Source organism: Hipposideros armiger, unplaced genomic scaffold, assembly GCF_001890085.2.
Source record: "Hipposideros armiger isolate ML-2016 unplaced genomic scaffold, ASM189008v1 scaffold_504, whole genome shotgun sequence".
Lineage (NCBI taxonomy): Eukaryota > Metazoa > Chordata > Mammalia > Chiroptera > Hipposideridae > Hipposideros > Hipposideros armiger.
The window spans coordinates 684,868-703,308 of record NW_017731854.1 but is presented as its reverse complement, the minus strand read 5'-3'; the positions used below and the strand labels follow the sequence as shown (position 1 = coordinate 703,308).

At 46.3% G+C, this 18,441-nt stretch overlaps 1 long non-coding RNA gene across 1 annotated transcript in view; it reads right to left on the bottom strand.

Moving 5' to 3' along the window:
• Positions 1-18,441, bottom strand: part of LOC109396148 (uncharacterized) — an 84,707-nt gene that overhangs the window by 61,788 nt on the left and 4,478 nt on the right. The window contains exon 3 of the long non-coding RNA XR_002126805.1: positions 1,746-1,795. This is a non-coding gene — a long non-coding RNA (uncharacterized LOC109396148). The remainder of the gene's footprint in view (positions 1-1,745; positions 1,796-18,441) is intronic.

Below are 18,441 nucleotides of genomic sequence, written 5' to 3'. Positions count from 1 at the left end.
CAACTTGAGGGTGACAATGCCTTGGCCACGCCTGCATTAATGGTATGCACAGGAGCACACATATGCCTTCGGGAATTCTCCAGGAGTCTAACAGGTTAGACCTGTAACTGTAACCAAGTGCCTTCTGTAACCACGTAGCACTGTTACTGGGAGTCCCCTTTATGTATGGGTGGTTCGTTGACCTTGACAGACATGGTAATGTCCACTGCTGCGGTGTAGACATGGTGTAAGGCAGGGACACCAGGGCAGCCCAGCGACGCCTCCACCAGGAACACGGGCTTCTCTCGGCTACAACCTGCTCGCCCAGCAGAAAACAGGGCGCATCACTGGCCCCTGAATTGGCGTGTCTCATTCCAAGGGAGAGAGGTGTCCCTCTCAGCATAGCGTCCTGGCCTTAAAACATTTCCTGTGCTCCTGGCTTCTCGCCCCCTTTCTGGCATCACGTTCAGGTCTCCCCAGGCTGGACCCCATCGTCAGTGGTTTTAAATCACTGGACTCGATAGGACCTGACAACAGCTGCTTTTTCAACCCACCACCCTTTCCTCGTCCAAGAATTTCCGGAGGAAGTCACAAAGATGCGCTGTTTTGAGCCTCAAAACGTGTGCTATGATCTGTCCCTCAGGGGGACTGCACCTTACTCGGCTTTATTAATCTTTTCTTGATGTTCGCATTATCTAAAGAGACCGCTTCAAGCATGTGTCACCTCCTTTAAGCCCCTAGTGACACCTCTGTCTCCCTTAATTTTAACAAAACTACCTCTTTCGTCCCAGTTTTGTAAAGTGGTCAAGGACACCCAGGAAAGTGCTTTCCAGCCCACTCCATGCCTTCTCATGTGCCCCCTTCTGTCGCTTTCCTCTCCATTCGGAGATCGCCCCTTGTGTCCCAGCATTATCAGTCTCCATTTCTCCCCTACTTTCCCCATCCATCAGCCACCCACGTTGGCTCCATCTCCCCTGCTGTTTTGTTTCTTACTGCAGACCCCGAGTTCATGAACTGTCTTCTAGCATCTCTTCTCAGCCACATCTCCTTCCCGTGTGAATTTCCTCAGCCAACACACAGTTAGCCGGTTTCAGTGCCGGCCTCAGCCCTGGCGTCCAGCTGACTCGGCCCCTCTCTCCACCCCAGTCCGTTCCCAGCTATGTGCTGGGCACCACTGTCGGGATAGCTCTTTGGAAGTGCACGTCCTTCGCATCCAAGTCAGCACTCACCGCCTTCCCCCAAACTCGCTCTTCTCCATGAAGCTTATCTGTTCCCATCACCAAGTCTGTGAACACTGACACAGCCTTCCCTGGGTGCTCTGGATGGCCCTGGGATCTCACCACCCAGGCCCAGGCACCTAGCAGGCCTGGCAGAGAACTGCAGCTATGAATGACCCTTCATCCTCATCAGTCAGCTAGGAAGTTCTACTGTCGGGAACGATTCACTGCCAGCGATTTGGGTGGATTGTAAGAACGCCCTGATCTGAGTTTGCCGTGACACCGGAAATGCCCAGAGCACGGAGGCCTGCACAGACCTGGAACATTTAGTCAGTGACCTCTGACCTTGCAGCTTCATTCATTCACTTTTTCTATAGGTTCCAGAAACCGGGCTTGGGACAGTGAAAGCCTGCACGAATGCAGCCCCTATCCTATTGCAGTTCACAGTCTAGATAAGGAGAGCGCGGATAAACAAATCAAAACATATGTAAATCAGAAAACACACTCTCAAGGCGGAGCTAGAAGAAGAAGAGTAATAAGGGGCCTTACCTTAAATGAGGTGAGCAGATGAGGACTCTCTGTGATGTCCAAGTGACAAGCTGTGAGGGGAAGAAGGAGAGGGCATCAGGTTCCAGATGGCAGCAGTGCAAAGGCCCTGGGGCAGGAAAGAGCTCTGTACGTCAGGGAACTGTAAGAACGCCCAGGACTGCAAGGCAGCACGGCTGTGAAGGAGCAGAGCTGCAGGAGGCAACGCAGTGTGCTTGGTTCAGAAGCGCTGAGGCAGCTTTTATGCCCAAAAGGAAGTTGTAAGTACATGTGAGGAGCTTCAGTGAGATGTGGGCCATGGCTACGGAATATGTTTTAGTTTTTAAGTGATGGGATGAAAATACCATGTGATTGTTCTTAGACATAATTTCACTGTGGTATCTAGTTCACTATCACAAAACCATGGTTTTGCCCAGCTCCTCCATGCCATCTGGACAGGCAGCCCTGGGCTGTGTGACCAGCTCGGAGTCTAGAGTTGGACTTCTGTGCCCTGAAGAGCTGGGAGGGTGCAGCCACAGCTGTGGGGGGCGGTGTGGGAGCTGGCAAGGGCCAGGTAGATTTCATAGCCCCAGACCAGCAGCCAAAGCCCAGGACCTAAGGCAGAAGTCCCTTCCTGAGAACCCGCCCGGGGTTAGGACAAGGTGCCTAAGCTCAGGCCATGGATGCTCTCAGGAGATCTTTAAAGATCCTAAGTGAGTAAGCAAAATTGGGAATATATGTATATTTTTCTGGGGTCAGGGTCTATGGTTTTGTGTTTTCAGAAGGTTCTGTTACTTAAAAAGCTTAAGGGGCCCAGAATAGAAGCTAGAACTTGGCGGGCGCAAGGACGCAGGGCTTCCCTCCTCATCCCCAGAAGTGTCTGGGTGCTTCTGTCACTCACACCTCAGACTCTTCCAGCTGTAGACTGGTTTCCTATAACCAACTAGTGAGGAGCCTGTTTATATAGACTTAGGATTGGTTAGGGTTTTCTCAGGACTTGGACAGGCCTGAGTGAAAACGAACGCTCTCGGTTCCTAGAGCTAAAAGGAGCCATGGAAAGCAAGAAGACATAATTGTCCATTAAGACTTTTCAACATTTTCTGCCAAGTGTACATGTACCGTTAATGGTTTTCTATTGAGTGACAAAAGATGGAATAATTACATCTACTTCTCATGCTGACAGGATATACTATCTCTTATTATTTCAGTTTTTCAGAAATATTTTTAGAAAGAACCATGCGAATAATTTTATTATATAGCCCCTTTTCTCTTTTGTAATTTTATTTTGTTTTAAAACCATTTCACTGTGTTTGACTGACATGTAAGAAGATGTACATATTTACTGTATACAACTCAGGGAGTTTGTGGATAAGCGTGTGCCCATGAAGCCATCATTGTCACGGCCATGAAATACTCATACAGCCATCGCCTCCCAGCATCTCTGCCCACCCCTTTTTTATTATTATTATTATTATTATTATTATTATTATTATTATTATTATTTTATGAGGCATAAGACCTACTCTCTCAGCAAATTTTAAGTATATAACATAGTATTGTGAGCTATGGGCATGCTGCTGTATAGGGGGTCTCCAGAGTTTATTTATCTTATATAACTGAAAGTTTGTAGCCCTTTTTCTTTTCTTTTTTTTTTTTAAAGATTTTTATTGGGGAATTGGGGAGATGGGAACAGCGCTGGGGAATTGGGGAAGGGGAACAGACAAGTTGCTGTCCTTTTGTTCTTCAGTCTAGTTGTGGAGGACGTTGCTTCACTGGCCCAAGTTGGCACCATCATTGCGCTCTTCCCGGGTGAGGCAGATCAGGTTGCCGGCTTCTGGACAGCTGCTCACTGCGGCTGCTGGCCGCTCACGCTGGCTGCTGGCTACACACGGTAGCCCATGGCAACCCACTGCAGCAGGAGCTGCAGCCTACGCCATCGCTGGCGACTCACAGCAGCCCAGCTCCAGGTTGAGCTGTTGTTCAGCATCTTAGCTGTGGAGGGCAGTGTCACTGGCCCTCATATATGGGATCCGAACCGGGGCCCTCTGATGTCCCAAGCCAGCTCTTAACCATCGCGCCACTCAGTCGGCCCAGCCCTTTTTCTTGATAGGCTTTCATAGCTCTCCTTCTCTTTCTAGTTTTACCCCATCACTAAAAATTACTATTTAAAAATGACTGGGAACGGATGCTTCGGAGTGAAGACTAGGCTGTGGTCCTGTTACCTGGTACCTGCACCTTGGATTTATCACCAAGCAGTTCTGTCCGGCCTAGCTAGTCCGTCACTACCTGAGGGTTCCGCCCCCTTGGAGAATGCAGGGGCTGATCACCCTATAAACATGCCAGTCGTGCTGCAAACACTGAGATGCCAACCTGAGTGCCTCTTAGCTTAGTGTCTTGACTTCAGTTACAGGCTGACTGCAAGCTTTCGTTGGGTCGGACACATCTGGGTTTGAACGTTTCTACTGCTACAATTGTGTCCCTGGAAACTACAAGTAACTAAATGGAGAGATGAACAGTATCCCTGGGGGGTTATTAGGACTCACCTTTAAAAGCCACAGGTAACACATAAGTATTGGAAGGAAAACTTAAGTTTATCTTCTGACACAAGTGTTACTCCTTAGCAACACCGTTTTCAAATATTTTCCATCAGTGCAATTTTGTAATCAAAAGGCATTTTGAACTATTTCCTAAGGTCTCACTTCTCAACAGAGAGAAATAACAGCAATTCACATGTTTTGCTATAAACGTACTATATGATATGAAAAAAAACCGCCTCAACTGAGAAAATTTCCACTTAGAATCATTTCTCATTGGAAATATTGGATGAAAACATATATATATTTGGCAAAATGAGTCAGAAAAACTACATGAATCTAGAGCTGCCTGTCCAATACAGTAGCCACTAGCCACATGTGGCTGTTTCGATTTAAGTTACTCAAAATAAAATTAAAAATTCAGGTCCTCAGTCTCACTGGCCACATTTCAACAGCCACGTGTGGCTAGTGCTACTGCCTGAGACAGCACAGGACAGACCATCCCACTATCTCAGCTTGACTGACGAGCTACTCCAGACACTAGATTTGACCTTGTGGTCTTCCCAGGCGGGTCAGGTCACCTGTGAGGCCTGAGGTGGGTCACGTTGCGGAGCCTCGACTTAGCCATCCTCAATTCTAGCTGCACGATGGAGTCACAGTGGGAGCTCTGGAAAAGGAAAGATGCCCAAGACCCACCCCTAGGAGTTCTGATGTAATTGGTCTGGAATGTGGCCCTCGTATCAGCATCTTTTAAAGCCCCCAGGTGATTCTAATATACTGCTCTAGCCCTGCGCAAATTTTGTATATGGTAAGATCAAGTGAAATGGAATACCAAGAGCAGCTATAAAAAGGAGAAATCACCAGAAGCTCACAACAGAATTAAGAACAGAAGTCCTAGATAGAACACCATCCAGGATGCAGAAGAACTAATAACACCATCCACAACAGGACCTAAAAGATATCTACAGAACATAACAACAACACAACAAACAATAATGGCAAAATACATTTTTTCAAGCACTTATGGAACCAAGACAGACTACATACATCCTGGGTCATAAAACAAATATCAAAAGGTTTAAATAATTAAGACCATGGGGTGTGTTCTCTGACAAAGAAATCAGACAAAGTCAATAATACAAAGATACAAGGAAAATCTCCCAACACTTGGAAATGAAACACACTTCTAAAGAATCCATGCAACAAAACGGAAGACTCAAAGGAAATTTAATAATGCATTGAACTGAATGAAAATAAAATACAACCTATCAAAATTCATGGGACACAGCTAAGGTACAGCAGAGGCAAATGGATAGCACTAAATGCTAACGTTACAAAAAAAGTTCTAAATCCATAATCTAAGCTCCTACCTCAAGAAATTAGAAAATGAAAAACAAAATAAACTTAAAGCAAGCAGGAAAAATGAAATATTAAAGACAGAAATCAATGAGATTGAAAACAGAAAAGCAATAGAGAAGACCAAGAAAACGAAAAGCAAGTTCTCTGAACACTTCTACGGAACAGGCACACCTCTGGCAAGACAGACAAACATAAAAAGGAGATACAGAGTCCCGATGTGAGGAATGAGGCAGGGAGCGTCTCCTTAGTGACAACATACTGTATTCATACAAGACCCTGTCACTGGGGGAAACTGTGTGAGAGGACCTCTCTGTACTATTTTTAGCAGCTTTCTGTGATTCTGCAATTATTTCAAAATTATGAAAAAAAATTTTTAATTAAAATTAAACAAATAAAAATGGTATGAAATTCTAAAAATTTTAACAATAAAATTAAGGGCAACTGAAGATTAACAAATTTCAGGCAAAGGTGAACTTCTAGTTTTTCTTCTAGTTGTTTAGAGACAATTTCCCTCCAGCAGCTGCCTTCCAGCTCAGTTCTTGTCCACCAACAATGGGAAATTGAACCCTCACACATGGGGCCCAGAAGACACCCTAATTCCCATGCTGGATGAATAACTGTCCCAGGGTAGGGGGTTCCCAGGGCAGAGGTGTCCCATCGCCCCATAGAACCCAGGAGGACGTCGTGTAGTAGCTACCGTTTGCCATAGATCTTACAGGTTAGCATTTGCAAGAGAAACCCTGTCCCCAGGGTCAGAAAGTCCAAGGCCAACTCCCGTCCCCTGGCCAGGCAATCGCACAGCATCACACCGGGTGGCTTTCCGCTCTGGCGGTTGTTGGCCTAGCCACAGCCCACCTCTTAGAGGATGGGCAATCTCATGACATAAAGACAGAAAGAGGAACAATTACATTCAGTGTGAAATTCCATAGGAAAGAGCTACCTGAATCCCTACTAGAAAGCAAAGTGTCCCATGCTGTGAGGTGTTTCAAGGATAAAAAGAAACCAAAACCAAAAAACTCTGATCAAATAATGGGGCATTTCCGGTTAAATGGACTTAAGGACACTTTTTAAACTGGGACATCTCAGGGTCCATTGAGTATGTCTAAGGAGACATCAGACGCTGCCAGCCAGTTGGCCTATGTGACGAGGTCATCCCTGGGGAGGTCCAGGGACTGGCGGTGCTGGGAACACACTTGGGGACACTGCAGACCACTCTGGGGTGTCCACACGGGGTGCACAGCTGAGGGCACACAGCAGCCTCATCACGTCGGGGTTCGGGTCTCCACCTCCGTGGGAGTGGCCAAGTGCTGTCAGGACTGAACAGTAAACCTAGTTTTAACAGCTGCCAGATTTCATCTCCATGTCACAGCAATAAACCCTGAAACAGAAGGCACAGATTTTCTAAGATGTGGTTCGTATTGCTGTCCTGAGCCAGAAATAGTATCATGGCTACTAGATACAGTTATTTCTGAAAACGCTGATTGAATACATTCTTTCTAAAATGTTATTAAACCTGTCCTGGGGGAAAATCTGAAAAGTGTACTTTGAGTAAATACACTCTCAGCAGGGCGTCTTTATGTTGGTTTTGCCATTGAGTTTAGCATCTGTCCTGAGGAAAGCCTCCTTGGGATGACAGATGACCTTTCAGCGCTCTCGCCAGACCCGCGGGTGGGCACCAGGTTGATTTCTGGCCTGGTCTGCACTCGGCACAGCTGAGGTCCCCAGCCACGAAGGAAGTCCTTAGTCACACAACCAGATGTTTCAGTCAATCAATTTCCGTTTCACTTTAATGCGCTTGCACTTGGGCCGCATAGGCTGCCACAGATGTTCTTGACCTTGTGTTTAACTGGGAGGCATGGTCCTGAACACCGAAAGCCGCCTCTCCTTACATTCCCTGTGGGCCCAGCAGGGACAGGGCAGCCGATGGCACATCTGCCACCTTCCCTCATAAGGACCCCAGCTGCCACAGCTGCTTTGCCTACTGTGGTGCTTGTCAGGAATGTGAGACGAATCAAAGCCTGTGCCAGGCTCCGGGCTGAATTCCAGCGGCTGCAGAAATCCTCACTTACTCACAAATGATCTCTCAGGTCCTGGGAAGAGCCTCACACTGAGACATCATCAGCCTGGGATCACAAAACAAGACCACTTGCTAGAGGTGCAAGCCAGTTGGCCTCAAGGGTTTCCTGTTATTTCTGAGTCTGAAAGGGGCCTCACACTCTCTGTCCAGGAGCTGCACCTGCCCTGGTCTTCAGCTTCGACTCCCACCTGTCCAGGCACCTCCCTGGAGGAGTCTCCCCTGCCCGTCATGCAGCAGTGCCCCGCCTGTGGTCCCAGCGGGCTCCTGACACCTGGCATCGCTGGGCTCTGTGCAGGGCCAGCAGAATGGGTTCATCCCCACCGTTGGGCCGCCTCCAGCTCTGCTGATGCCAGAGTCAGCCAAAGTTTTTCTTCAGTAGTCCTGTCAACCTATGACCTTCCATTGCTACCAAATCTCCCAGGAGAAGTCGCTCTGTCCCCTTCCTGCCTCCCTCCTCTGGATGTAGAAATTCCACCCCAGCCTCTGCCCTCTGACTCAACTAGAACTCCCCCATAATAATGGCATGGAGACTTCCACACACAGCGATGGACACACACACACACACACACACACACACACACACACACACACTTGGGGTTCAGCGGTTTAAGGGGCAGTTAGAGGAACATGGAGGTCATTTTCATTCACTGCTTCTGGACTCCAATTCAGCCAGATAACCCTTTTATAAAAAACAATATTTTATTACAAAGTATTGTCCACCCTAGAAGGAAGGTCTAAGGAAAAAACAACCACGACCTGACCCTCCCACCCGGCTCCCAGAAATGAACCCATTTGGGCTCTGATGTGCCTTTCGTGTGCAGACAGCACCAGGCTCGCTCCCTGTCCTGCAAATGTCACTTCACCTGGGGCGTTTTCATGCTCGTCCGCACTTCCTAACCCTCCCCGCATTGATGGGTAAGATGTGCTCACTCTTATACCAAGCAGCTTTGATCATCTTTACTGCTGAGTTCCAAGTAGGAAGGCAGGTGCTCAGGCCTTCTGAGCATCTCAGGAAAACTCCACAAGCATCTAGCATCAAGAAAATGCTATTATTATTATTAATATTTATCCACAAAACAGACCCGTGATCCATGAGGTAGTTAATTAAGTGGTTAAGCTGTAAGGATTGGGAGTATCCAGAAACCCATCCCAGGACTAGTCAGTTGTCAGCTCCTTTTTTAAGCCTCTGAGTAGTTCCCACTCCTACAAATGCCATGTCTCCCATCATCCTCTTCTCTCCAGGTGACACAGGTACTGGTTTCTTGGATGCTCAGCCCGAGGCAGGACACTGTGACACTGTGTCTGTCTGGCTCGTTTTCTGTACTAAAGCTTCTTTTGGTGGAAGGATGCTAACTCTGGGGGCAATGACGCTCTCATGAGTGAGGATGGACACAGTCTGTGTGGCAGCAGCTACCGCAGCTCACACGTTCCAAAAGCAAGGATAAGTCAGTGAGACTCGGCGCAAAGCTCAGAGCACACCTATGTTCCCACCTGTCAGCGTCCTGCATCTGAAAGTTCCTCACTCTGGAGCACACGGCCCCCAAGTCACTTCTCCAGCTAAGCAAATGCGAGTGTCCCCCACACTGCTGGCCCACACACCGTTCCTCTGATTGCAGTTTCCTGCCCACCACCCCTCTCCTTTGTAACTTGCCTCAAATTCTCTCTGCCCCAAGGCCCCCCCACTCCCTTGCTCCTCTCTTAGCACCCCCGGCACCCCAACGGCATGCCTATTTCCACTCTGTGTTCCTTTGCAGACCATGTGCTCCTGGAGGTGAGAATGGTGTCTTGTCGATTTTGTGTCCACAGCACTTACAAGCACATCTAGCATGCAGCGGGGACCCAGAAATGCCCGTCGCACGCTCCCTACACCGAGGAGTAGATCTCCCTGAAGAATTGTGGGTGGTCTTCTTTGGAATTAATTACTGTGTTATTTTATAATCAGAAAAGCATAATAATATACATATGAATTACTTCTGTAATCAGAAAAGTCATTTTTAAAATACAAAATTTAGAATTTAACCAATCACTATCATCATTTGTAACATTTGCAAAGTTCATCCTAAAGTTGGATGGCTGTTTCAAGGCTTGTGGCGTTTTTAACACGTATGATTCAAAATTTATTTTTCTTAAAACGAGAATATAAAAAATGGTACGGTCACTAAACATTATCACAGGATGTGGTCGAGGCACGTCCCCGTATAGCCCGCCCTTTGTAATCTCAAATCTCCTGGAGAGCCCTCACTGAGGAGAAAGAACCTGCTTCCAAAGGCCTCTTTATTTTCTTTGAGTGCATTTTTTCTATCTGCTGTTCCCTTTATTACTGCATGTTGAAGTCACGTCCTGGACAGTTCTTTTCAATAAGGGTGATGAGAAGGTCCATGTTGCTGGGGGAGGGGTGTACTCAAGTAGGTGTTAAACTTAGCTAGCTGCTCTCTCAGACTTTTAAAAATAAGCTTCTTGAATGATGTTGACATCGTCTTCTAACACGGACTCGTCTGCCGACTCAGGAACAGACACCATGCTGACTGCTGAGTGCACTCTGCTGACAAAGAGCTCCACTGCTCTGTCCACAGGAGCTGCCACTGCTGGGCTCAGCCCTTTACAGTGAGGGCCTTGGGCGAGGGCGACCGTGCGGCGCCCATCACTGCAATATCCCCCGTAGGGCAGTGACACATCTGAGGGCAGCCTTAGTGCCTCCACTCAGGTCCTTTCTCTGAGATCTGTTCATTGCAAGTATTGTTTGGCGCTGTCACTGATATAGACAAATGCATGCTCTCTGCTGACCTAAGCACCACAGGTCACTGGACACTGTACCATCCAGGAGACAGGGCACTGGACAACGGTTTCTACTCCCAGCAGCCCTACCACAGACTTGAGCGGGGCTTCTAACACATCCCTAACCTCTTGACCTCTACTTAGAATCTTCCAGTGGCCAGGCTGCTATCACCTGCTCCCCACGCAGGAAAAAGTATAATCCATCAACAAAAGTATCACCCATCAACAAAAGTATCATCCATCAATACAAGTACCATCCATCAACAAAAGCCACTGCAGCCAGGCCAGAAGTAACGACTCAGAGAAGGTACCCATAGACACGCTTCCCGCAGGCTGGGCCTGTCTGCTTGGTGAGCTGCTCCACACTGGGTCCGGTAGAATCATCTGGGGATGATTTCTGAGAGTAGAAAGGATATTAGACACCTAGCATTCCATCCCGGCTTCTGTGTCACAGCTTGGATGTGTTTCTCAGCCAATGATCAAGAAAGCGTTCTTAGCAAGCTAAGCTGACTGGTGACATCAGCTCTGAGCAGCACCCAAACTCCATGGCCTCACCTGCTGCTTCCTGAGAGATATACAAAGGGTGCCAAAAACATGTATACACAATTTTAAGAAAGGAAAAAAACTGTATTAAAATTGTAATACTCAATATATACCGATAACAGAAGATGAATACAAGTCACATTTGCCTTCTGCAATTACAAGAGGTGCTCAAAGTAGTTCCCATCTGCGTAATTTTAATACAGATTTTTCCTTTCTTAAAAGGTGTATACATTTTTTTGGAACCCTCTGTATTCCACACCATGGTCAAATCCATCTAGTACAAAACATCCCCAAGACTTAGCTGACAACATAAAGTAATATTCAATACAACAGAATTTCAGCACCCAAAGCTAATCTGGACAAATACTGGGAACGTCACCGACTTCGTCAAAACCTTTTCCACTGGGCCGGCCGAGTGGCTCAGTTGGTTAAGAGCTCACTCAAGAGTTTGAGCTCTGAGCAACAGTGGTTCGAGTCCAGCCCGAGCTGAGCAGCCGCTGAGCTGCCAACAGGTAGCAGGATGGCTCAGCTAAAAAAAAAAAAAAAACCTTTTCCACTGGCACTGCCCTGACAGTCTACGTTGTATCAGCTTTATGCTTACTTTTCTTGCTTTCCCCTATTGCCATGTTTAGGACTGCAGCAAACCTTTAGGCCTCATTAAACCAGTGTCCTGGCACCCATGCCCCAACCATTCTCTTCCCCCCAGTTCTCCTCCAGGACCTGCAAAGCAACTGTCCTGCCCCTGCTGACACCAGGTGCCAGCGGCCCTGGTACTGTGTGCCTCCCCTGGGCCAGTCCGACCTCGGCACCGATGCTGGCGCCTGCCCCCCACTGGCACTGTGCCCACGGAGGTGCTCTTCCTCCCTCCCTCCTCCAGCGGTCCCATCAGCACACGCTCCGGAGCACCATCTACACAGGCCACGTGGACGCAGCTGCGACACGTGGCCTCTGCGCCCAGCAGTCGGGCAGGGCCTCCCATAATCGCAGCCTGTCGATGGCACTCTCATGCTCTCTGTCAGTCAAGCTCAAAACTGACGCGATCCCCTATGCTCTCCCTCCTCGGCGTCCAAACATCCCATCAGTCACCACAACGGCCATTCTTCCAAAATGCTCCCTGTGTCTCCTCTCCAGCCCCAGGCTTTGCTCCAGAAACGATTTAAACACCTTGAGTAACAGGAGACACTTTGCTCTAAACACGCTGTATCTGCTCCTCCATTATAAATGGGAGTGATCAAAAACTACGGTGAATGGTTAAATAAAAATCATTATTACAGGGAAAGACACATTGCCCTTAATCCCCCTCAAAATACTCCGCCTCACTTTGAGCACATTTATCCCATCGTGCTTGCCACTTTCTGAAGCAGTTCTGAAGTCCTCTTTTATGAGTGTCTTCAGTTGCGCTGTCGTGGCTGCCTTGATGTCCTGAATCATTCTGACTTTGGGGAAGAGCCAGAAGTGGCACCATGTCAGATCCAGTGCATGTTTTTATTTCACACAAATTGCTGTACCAGAAGCGATGTGTGACACGGAGCGTTGTCATGATGGAGAATGAAGTAAAGACACGAAAGAGGGCTTCTAGAGCCGCTTCAGAAAGTGGCAAGAACGATGGGATAAGGGTGTTCAAAGTGAGGGGGAGTACTTTGAGGGGGATTAATGGCAATGTGTCTTTTACTGCAATAAATTTGTTTTATTTAAACAGTCACCATATCTTTTGATCATACCTCGTATATGCATAACCATTTTACTTGTTATTCCACATTATTGAATCATCAGCTTAAAATATTTTGAAGTTGTTTTAGCAAGTGCATACATGTTTAAAATTGAGATATTCACTTGTGTTGAAATTTTTATCACTATCTAGTGACCTTTCCTATCTACTAGATAAGAATTGGATTTAAGACTGTGAGTATTAGTGGGGATGGAGAGAGAAATGATAAAAGATTGGTATTTGACATGTCTTTTTCCACCTTATACTTTCAACTTTTGCACGTCTATATTTTTGTTCACTGCAGGTATATTTCATTTACATTTATTGGTATTACTTATATACTTGGACCTGGACAGCAGACAATGTTATATTCTGCCCAGATCCACGTGGATCCTTTTAAACTCTTTTGTTCTGCCCCCATCGTCACTGTGTCTTTTGCTTCCAACAGCCAGCACTGTACACTGTTCAAATAACTGCTTGGCTCTCCTAGAGCTCACCTTGCCTGCAGGCCCCCTGGAAGTGCCATGGGGAGTGCCTTCAGTAATGACTGATGGGTGTGGGGGGATGAACAGCAGGACACTCTCCACAGCTGCCCTGCAGCGTCACGCTGCGTGTTCGTGAGGTTGTTCCTTTTCTTCCACGTTCTGTTCTGCCCACTCCATTACCAATGGACCCTGGGACCATTTTCTTAATAAAACACTCTTATAAGAATTCTCATCATAGTATGCTTTGGAGGAATCTAAGAAAATCCATTTTTGTGGTTTAGTTTATTATTTTAGTTCTCTCCCACTTTTTCCATCATTTTAATGTCTTGATTTTAGTATTGACATCTATATCTCCTCTACCCTCCACCCCCAAAACAAAGAATTTTAGCACACTGTCATATATTTCAGATTCCTCATTAATGTTGGTAATACTTAGATTTAAAATTCATAATTGCTATGGATTTTTTTTCTTTTTTAAAGACAACAAAAAATTTTACCAAGGTATGAAACCTCTTCTTCCCTCCAATATCTCCTGCAGCATCTCCTAGGCTTTTCTCTCCACTTATATAAATATTTTGCCATTTCCAATGCAGATCTTTGTTTGGCAAACTTTCTGAGAACTTCTCTGCCAGAGAACATCTCATCATGTCTCTGAATTTGATTGACAGCTTGTTTGGACATAAAACTCTATATTCTATGTTGTTTCCACTTAATGTGTTGAAAATTCCACTTCATCGTCTTATTGCACCTAGAGTTGTTAGTGAAGAAAACATCTGATGTCAGTCCGATTCTTGGGCTTAGCTGTGATTTGTTTAGTCTCTGAAGCCTTACATTTCTCTTTGGTATCTTCAGTTTTACTGTGATGTGTCTGGGTGTGAGCTTTTACCTCTCCTGGAGGGGACCCTGAGGCCTTTGAAACAGGGCCTTTCATCTTTATCTTGGGACCTTTTATCTCCATCATTTCTTCAAATGTTTCCTTATCTCCCTTTATATATATATATTTTTTTTTTCTGGGACTGCTGTTATCTGGATATTGGTGCCTCTAATCTCCCTATTTTTAAAAAATATTTTTGGGGGGTTTTCTTGCAAAAAATTTCCTCAGTCTGTCTTCTAATTTATTCATTCACTCCTCAGACACATCTATTCTGCTACTCATCCCAATGAACGTATTCTTTATCTAAGTATTTATTATTTTTGATACCTAATACTCCTGGTTAGCTCTTTCAGGCTTTTATTGTTCTTGTTTTATATTGCCAACTTTCTCTTTTGTCCCACTTAGTACATTTATTGGGATAATTTATGTGTCATCTTTTAATGTTTCTACTTCTAAAATGATCTATAATTGAGTATGTTATTTTTGATTTAGGAAGAATTGTGCTCAAGTGATTTCTTCTTTTGGTGTAAATGCACATACCATGGACGTCCTAGCTAATCTGTCCAGCGATGTGGAGGGTTAAGACCCCACCTGCCTCAGCCCTGCTGTGGGTGGTAGATGTGCCCCAAGGAGGAGAGAACCCTGGGGACTAACCACTTCCCACAGCCAGATCTTAACCACTGCCCCCAGCAGGAAGTACAACTCATTTCCTTGCAGTCTCTCCACACTTTGTCTTTGTCCTCACTTCTGCAGTCATGCCCGTTTCTCCTTCCTGACACTGCTCACTAACAGCTCTGCACACTTTGGGTGCTTGTTAAAAGTGCAGTTTCAGGGGCTCCACCTCAGATCTGCTGCTCGGGACTCTGCGTGGAGCTGAAAGTCAGCAAAGCACCCAGGTGAGTGTTAGAGATGTGAGCAATTCTGCACCACTAGCTCTGACTGCTGCTGTGCTCCCAGCAGCTGTAGGGAGCAAGCTGGACAGGATTTGTAACATATGGTAAGCTGCTTGACCAGAGTGACGTTTCCGTGTGCTGTTGGTACGTGCGCACGCATGGCCCATTGGTGCAACAAGCAGGGTGAGTCTAGACACCTGCCCAGGGGGCTCCACGGAGCTCCAGAACCCTAAACCCCATTCATTCTCATCCCATTCTCTGGTGGCAAGCGTGTGTTAATAGGAAAATATGGAAAGGAGCTCATTTCCTGTTGAATCATGCTGCCCGGTGGTGGAACAGCTGCGGAAGATCAGAAGGCTCAGGAGTAACAGGAAGCCTGCGGAGCCTCCATGCGCCTGTGCGTTCCCGCGTGGAGCAGAGGCTGTGGCGACCTGGTCTCGCCAATGGCACACTGCCTTTCCTCGTGCCCACTGCTGGCACCCGCATTTCCCTGCTTTGGGCTTTCCCTACAGCTGGAGCTGCCGCACCACCACACCTGCCAGCAGTGTGAGTGGCCGTCACTGGGAGAGTCAGGGGAAAGCGCTCCCTCTCCCTCCCGCAAGAGAAGGTGAGGTGGGTGCCGTCACCGGCCCCGCGTTCCTCAGCAGCGTGAATCACCAGGTACCCACAGCAGACACCTGATGGACAAAGCACCCTTTATTGGTTATCACCCTTCCCTAGCTCACTTCCTTACTTCCCCATCCATGCTTTTGGATCACCTCCCAAAGAAACTACTTGTACTCAAATCATTGTCTCAATATCTGTTTCTGGGGGAACCCCAAATTAAGACAATTTCACCCATTTACCCAATAAGTGATCAGCATTTACCCAGCACTTACGTGACAGGCACTGAGTCAAGTCCTTGGCAAAATGTCCTCTCTTAAATCATCATAATATCATCCCTTTTACAGACGAAGAAATTGAGGCTTCCAGGAGACAGCAGCTAGCCCGGCGCGCGCCGCACGACCTGGACTGGCTGCTGGAGCGGGTGGTGGCAGAGGAAGCTGGGGCTCCCAGGAGCCCAGCTGTAAACTGAACAGGATGGGAAAGGAGCTTTCTGTTGGGGTAACTATTAGAGACTATGATTCTGGTAAAATGCTGCCAGGAAGCAATGAGTATAAGGGATGAGTGCATGGTTACAAAACATTTCAATGAAACTTATTTTTGAAATTCAAAGAATGTATCATTGTTTTCTAGGAAAGGAGCAACATCAAGACACACACACACACACACACACACACACACCTGGATTTAAATCCGACCTCTACTAGGTTTTAGCTGTGATACATGGGCAAGTTTCTTATTCTAAGCTCAATTTCCTAAGACATAATATGCATAACACCCAAATTTATTGTAAGAATTAATGATCACATTCTAGCAACTAGCACTTAATGGGTGCATAAATGCAACTTGTGGAAATAAACTGTCATTTCAGGAACTTTATGTTAAGTACTGAAATACAGAAGCAATCAGTACCATGTTTGGCTGAAAGAAACGAACAAACAAAAGCAATATAAAATATTTATGTTTTGAGTAATATCTACATTACTATCTGAAAAAACTTTGGCCTTTCTATATTATAATGATAGTTTACTGTCACAAAAAAGTAAAAGCAAAATTTTTTTAAAAGGCAAGTTTTAGGTATAACATTGTTTGAAGCAACCTCAAAAGGATTCCAAGAGTAAATTTTGTCATTTTGATAATGTGGTATTCCGTTAGTGTAAAAAAAAATACAACATTGCTTGTCAACTGCAAACTATTGGGTTGTTGGAAAAGTCATGACGCATTTTTGCAACGAAAAACAGAAAAAATGTAATGACTTTTCTGACAACCCAATATATTCATGACCCTTTCCTATTTCCTTTAGTTGAGCTATCCTAAAAAAAAAAAAAACAAACACACACACACAGTAAGCAGAGTTGTCTGAACTATTTTTAATAATCGAGATTTTACTTAACCAGTGCAGTTCCTTAGATTTAAAAATGTTATTGTGTTAGAATTCCTATTAGAACCAGGATGACATGTATTAAAAATGGCGTCAGACATACGGATGCAGTGTGAATGATTTCACAGAACTCCCAGGATGCTCCTGTCAGAAGGCACTGCCTGTGAGGGCTGCTTCATTGATTTGAGGGGAACTGTTTTATTCAAACAGCTGAGATTGGCAGCAGCAGCCTGTGTGCAATGAAACGCCTCTTTTCCACCTCCTCTCCAGCTGGGTTGAGGCAGGCACAGAGAGACCAAAACGACCAAGGTCAAGGCATAATTTGATAGGACTTCCAGGTTTTTGATTGAATGACTTCTTATGTAGTCTTAGAGACAGAAGCAATTAGCAAAATTCAATGGCGAGTTAGTCATCGATTCAAGAGGGTTTTATAGGTCTTCTTGCTCAATCCTAATTTTATAAATTCGAGTATCTTACATGTCATTGCCAACTTAGTTGCTGGAGTTCACAACAAGTTATCATTTCTTACAGTAAATTTATTTGCCTGGTTTTTCTGTCCCCACTGAACTGTACGAGCAGGCATCTCTGTAACTTGTATCTGTGCTTGGCAGAATGGGAAAGTGAAATCACCAAAGATACTCTCCTTTGCCAGGTCTGACCACCGGGACAGGTACTGGGAATACCAGCAGGTCAAAGGCCCTCTCCTCCTTCAAGGAGCTCACAGGAGAGGGAAGTGTGAGCCCAGCACAGAGACCAGAGTGTGCGAAGGACGCGATGGGAAGTGGTACAGAGGCACCAGCCACACAAAAGACTAGAGGCCTCTCCGAGGAGGGGCCCCTTTGAACATGTCTAAAGGCAGGAAAAAGCTGCAGGCCAAGAGGCCCCAGGTGACTGCTAACTGGTATGTGGGAAGTGGATGAAGATGGGGCTGGAAGGGAGGCAGCCATATCCAACGGGCCTTTTCGTGGGGTTTGCACATTATCCAGAAAGCTATGAAAAGTCACGGATGGATTCCAGCAAGGAAGTAGTGAGACCATGTTTCTTTAAGAAACACCCCACGGTGAGGAGATCCAGCAGGTAAGGACTGCTGTGTGGAGCAGTGTTTTGGTGGGTGTTGGGGACACAAAAAATGAGTAAGGTCACCTGACCCGGCCATTTGCAGCTCACGCGGGAGTTCAAGTAAAAAGCACTAAAGGTCTAAATTCAGGTAGCAGCAGTGGGATTATATAGGAGGAAATGGATGTTGTCACAACCGTGACAATAATAGCCCATAATGATAATAATAATAACACCCATCACCATTTACTGCGCACTTCCCCTACGTCAGGCACTAAACACGTCACTGTGCCATCTCTGTCGGGTCTCCACGCAGTAGTCAGAACGATCCCGTAGCTCAGACCCTATTGTGACTCTCCCAGCGCTTCCAAGGGTTTCCCACCTCACTAAGCTCGCCAGGCACAAAGCTCGCCCTGACTTCCCTGAGCTCGT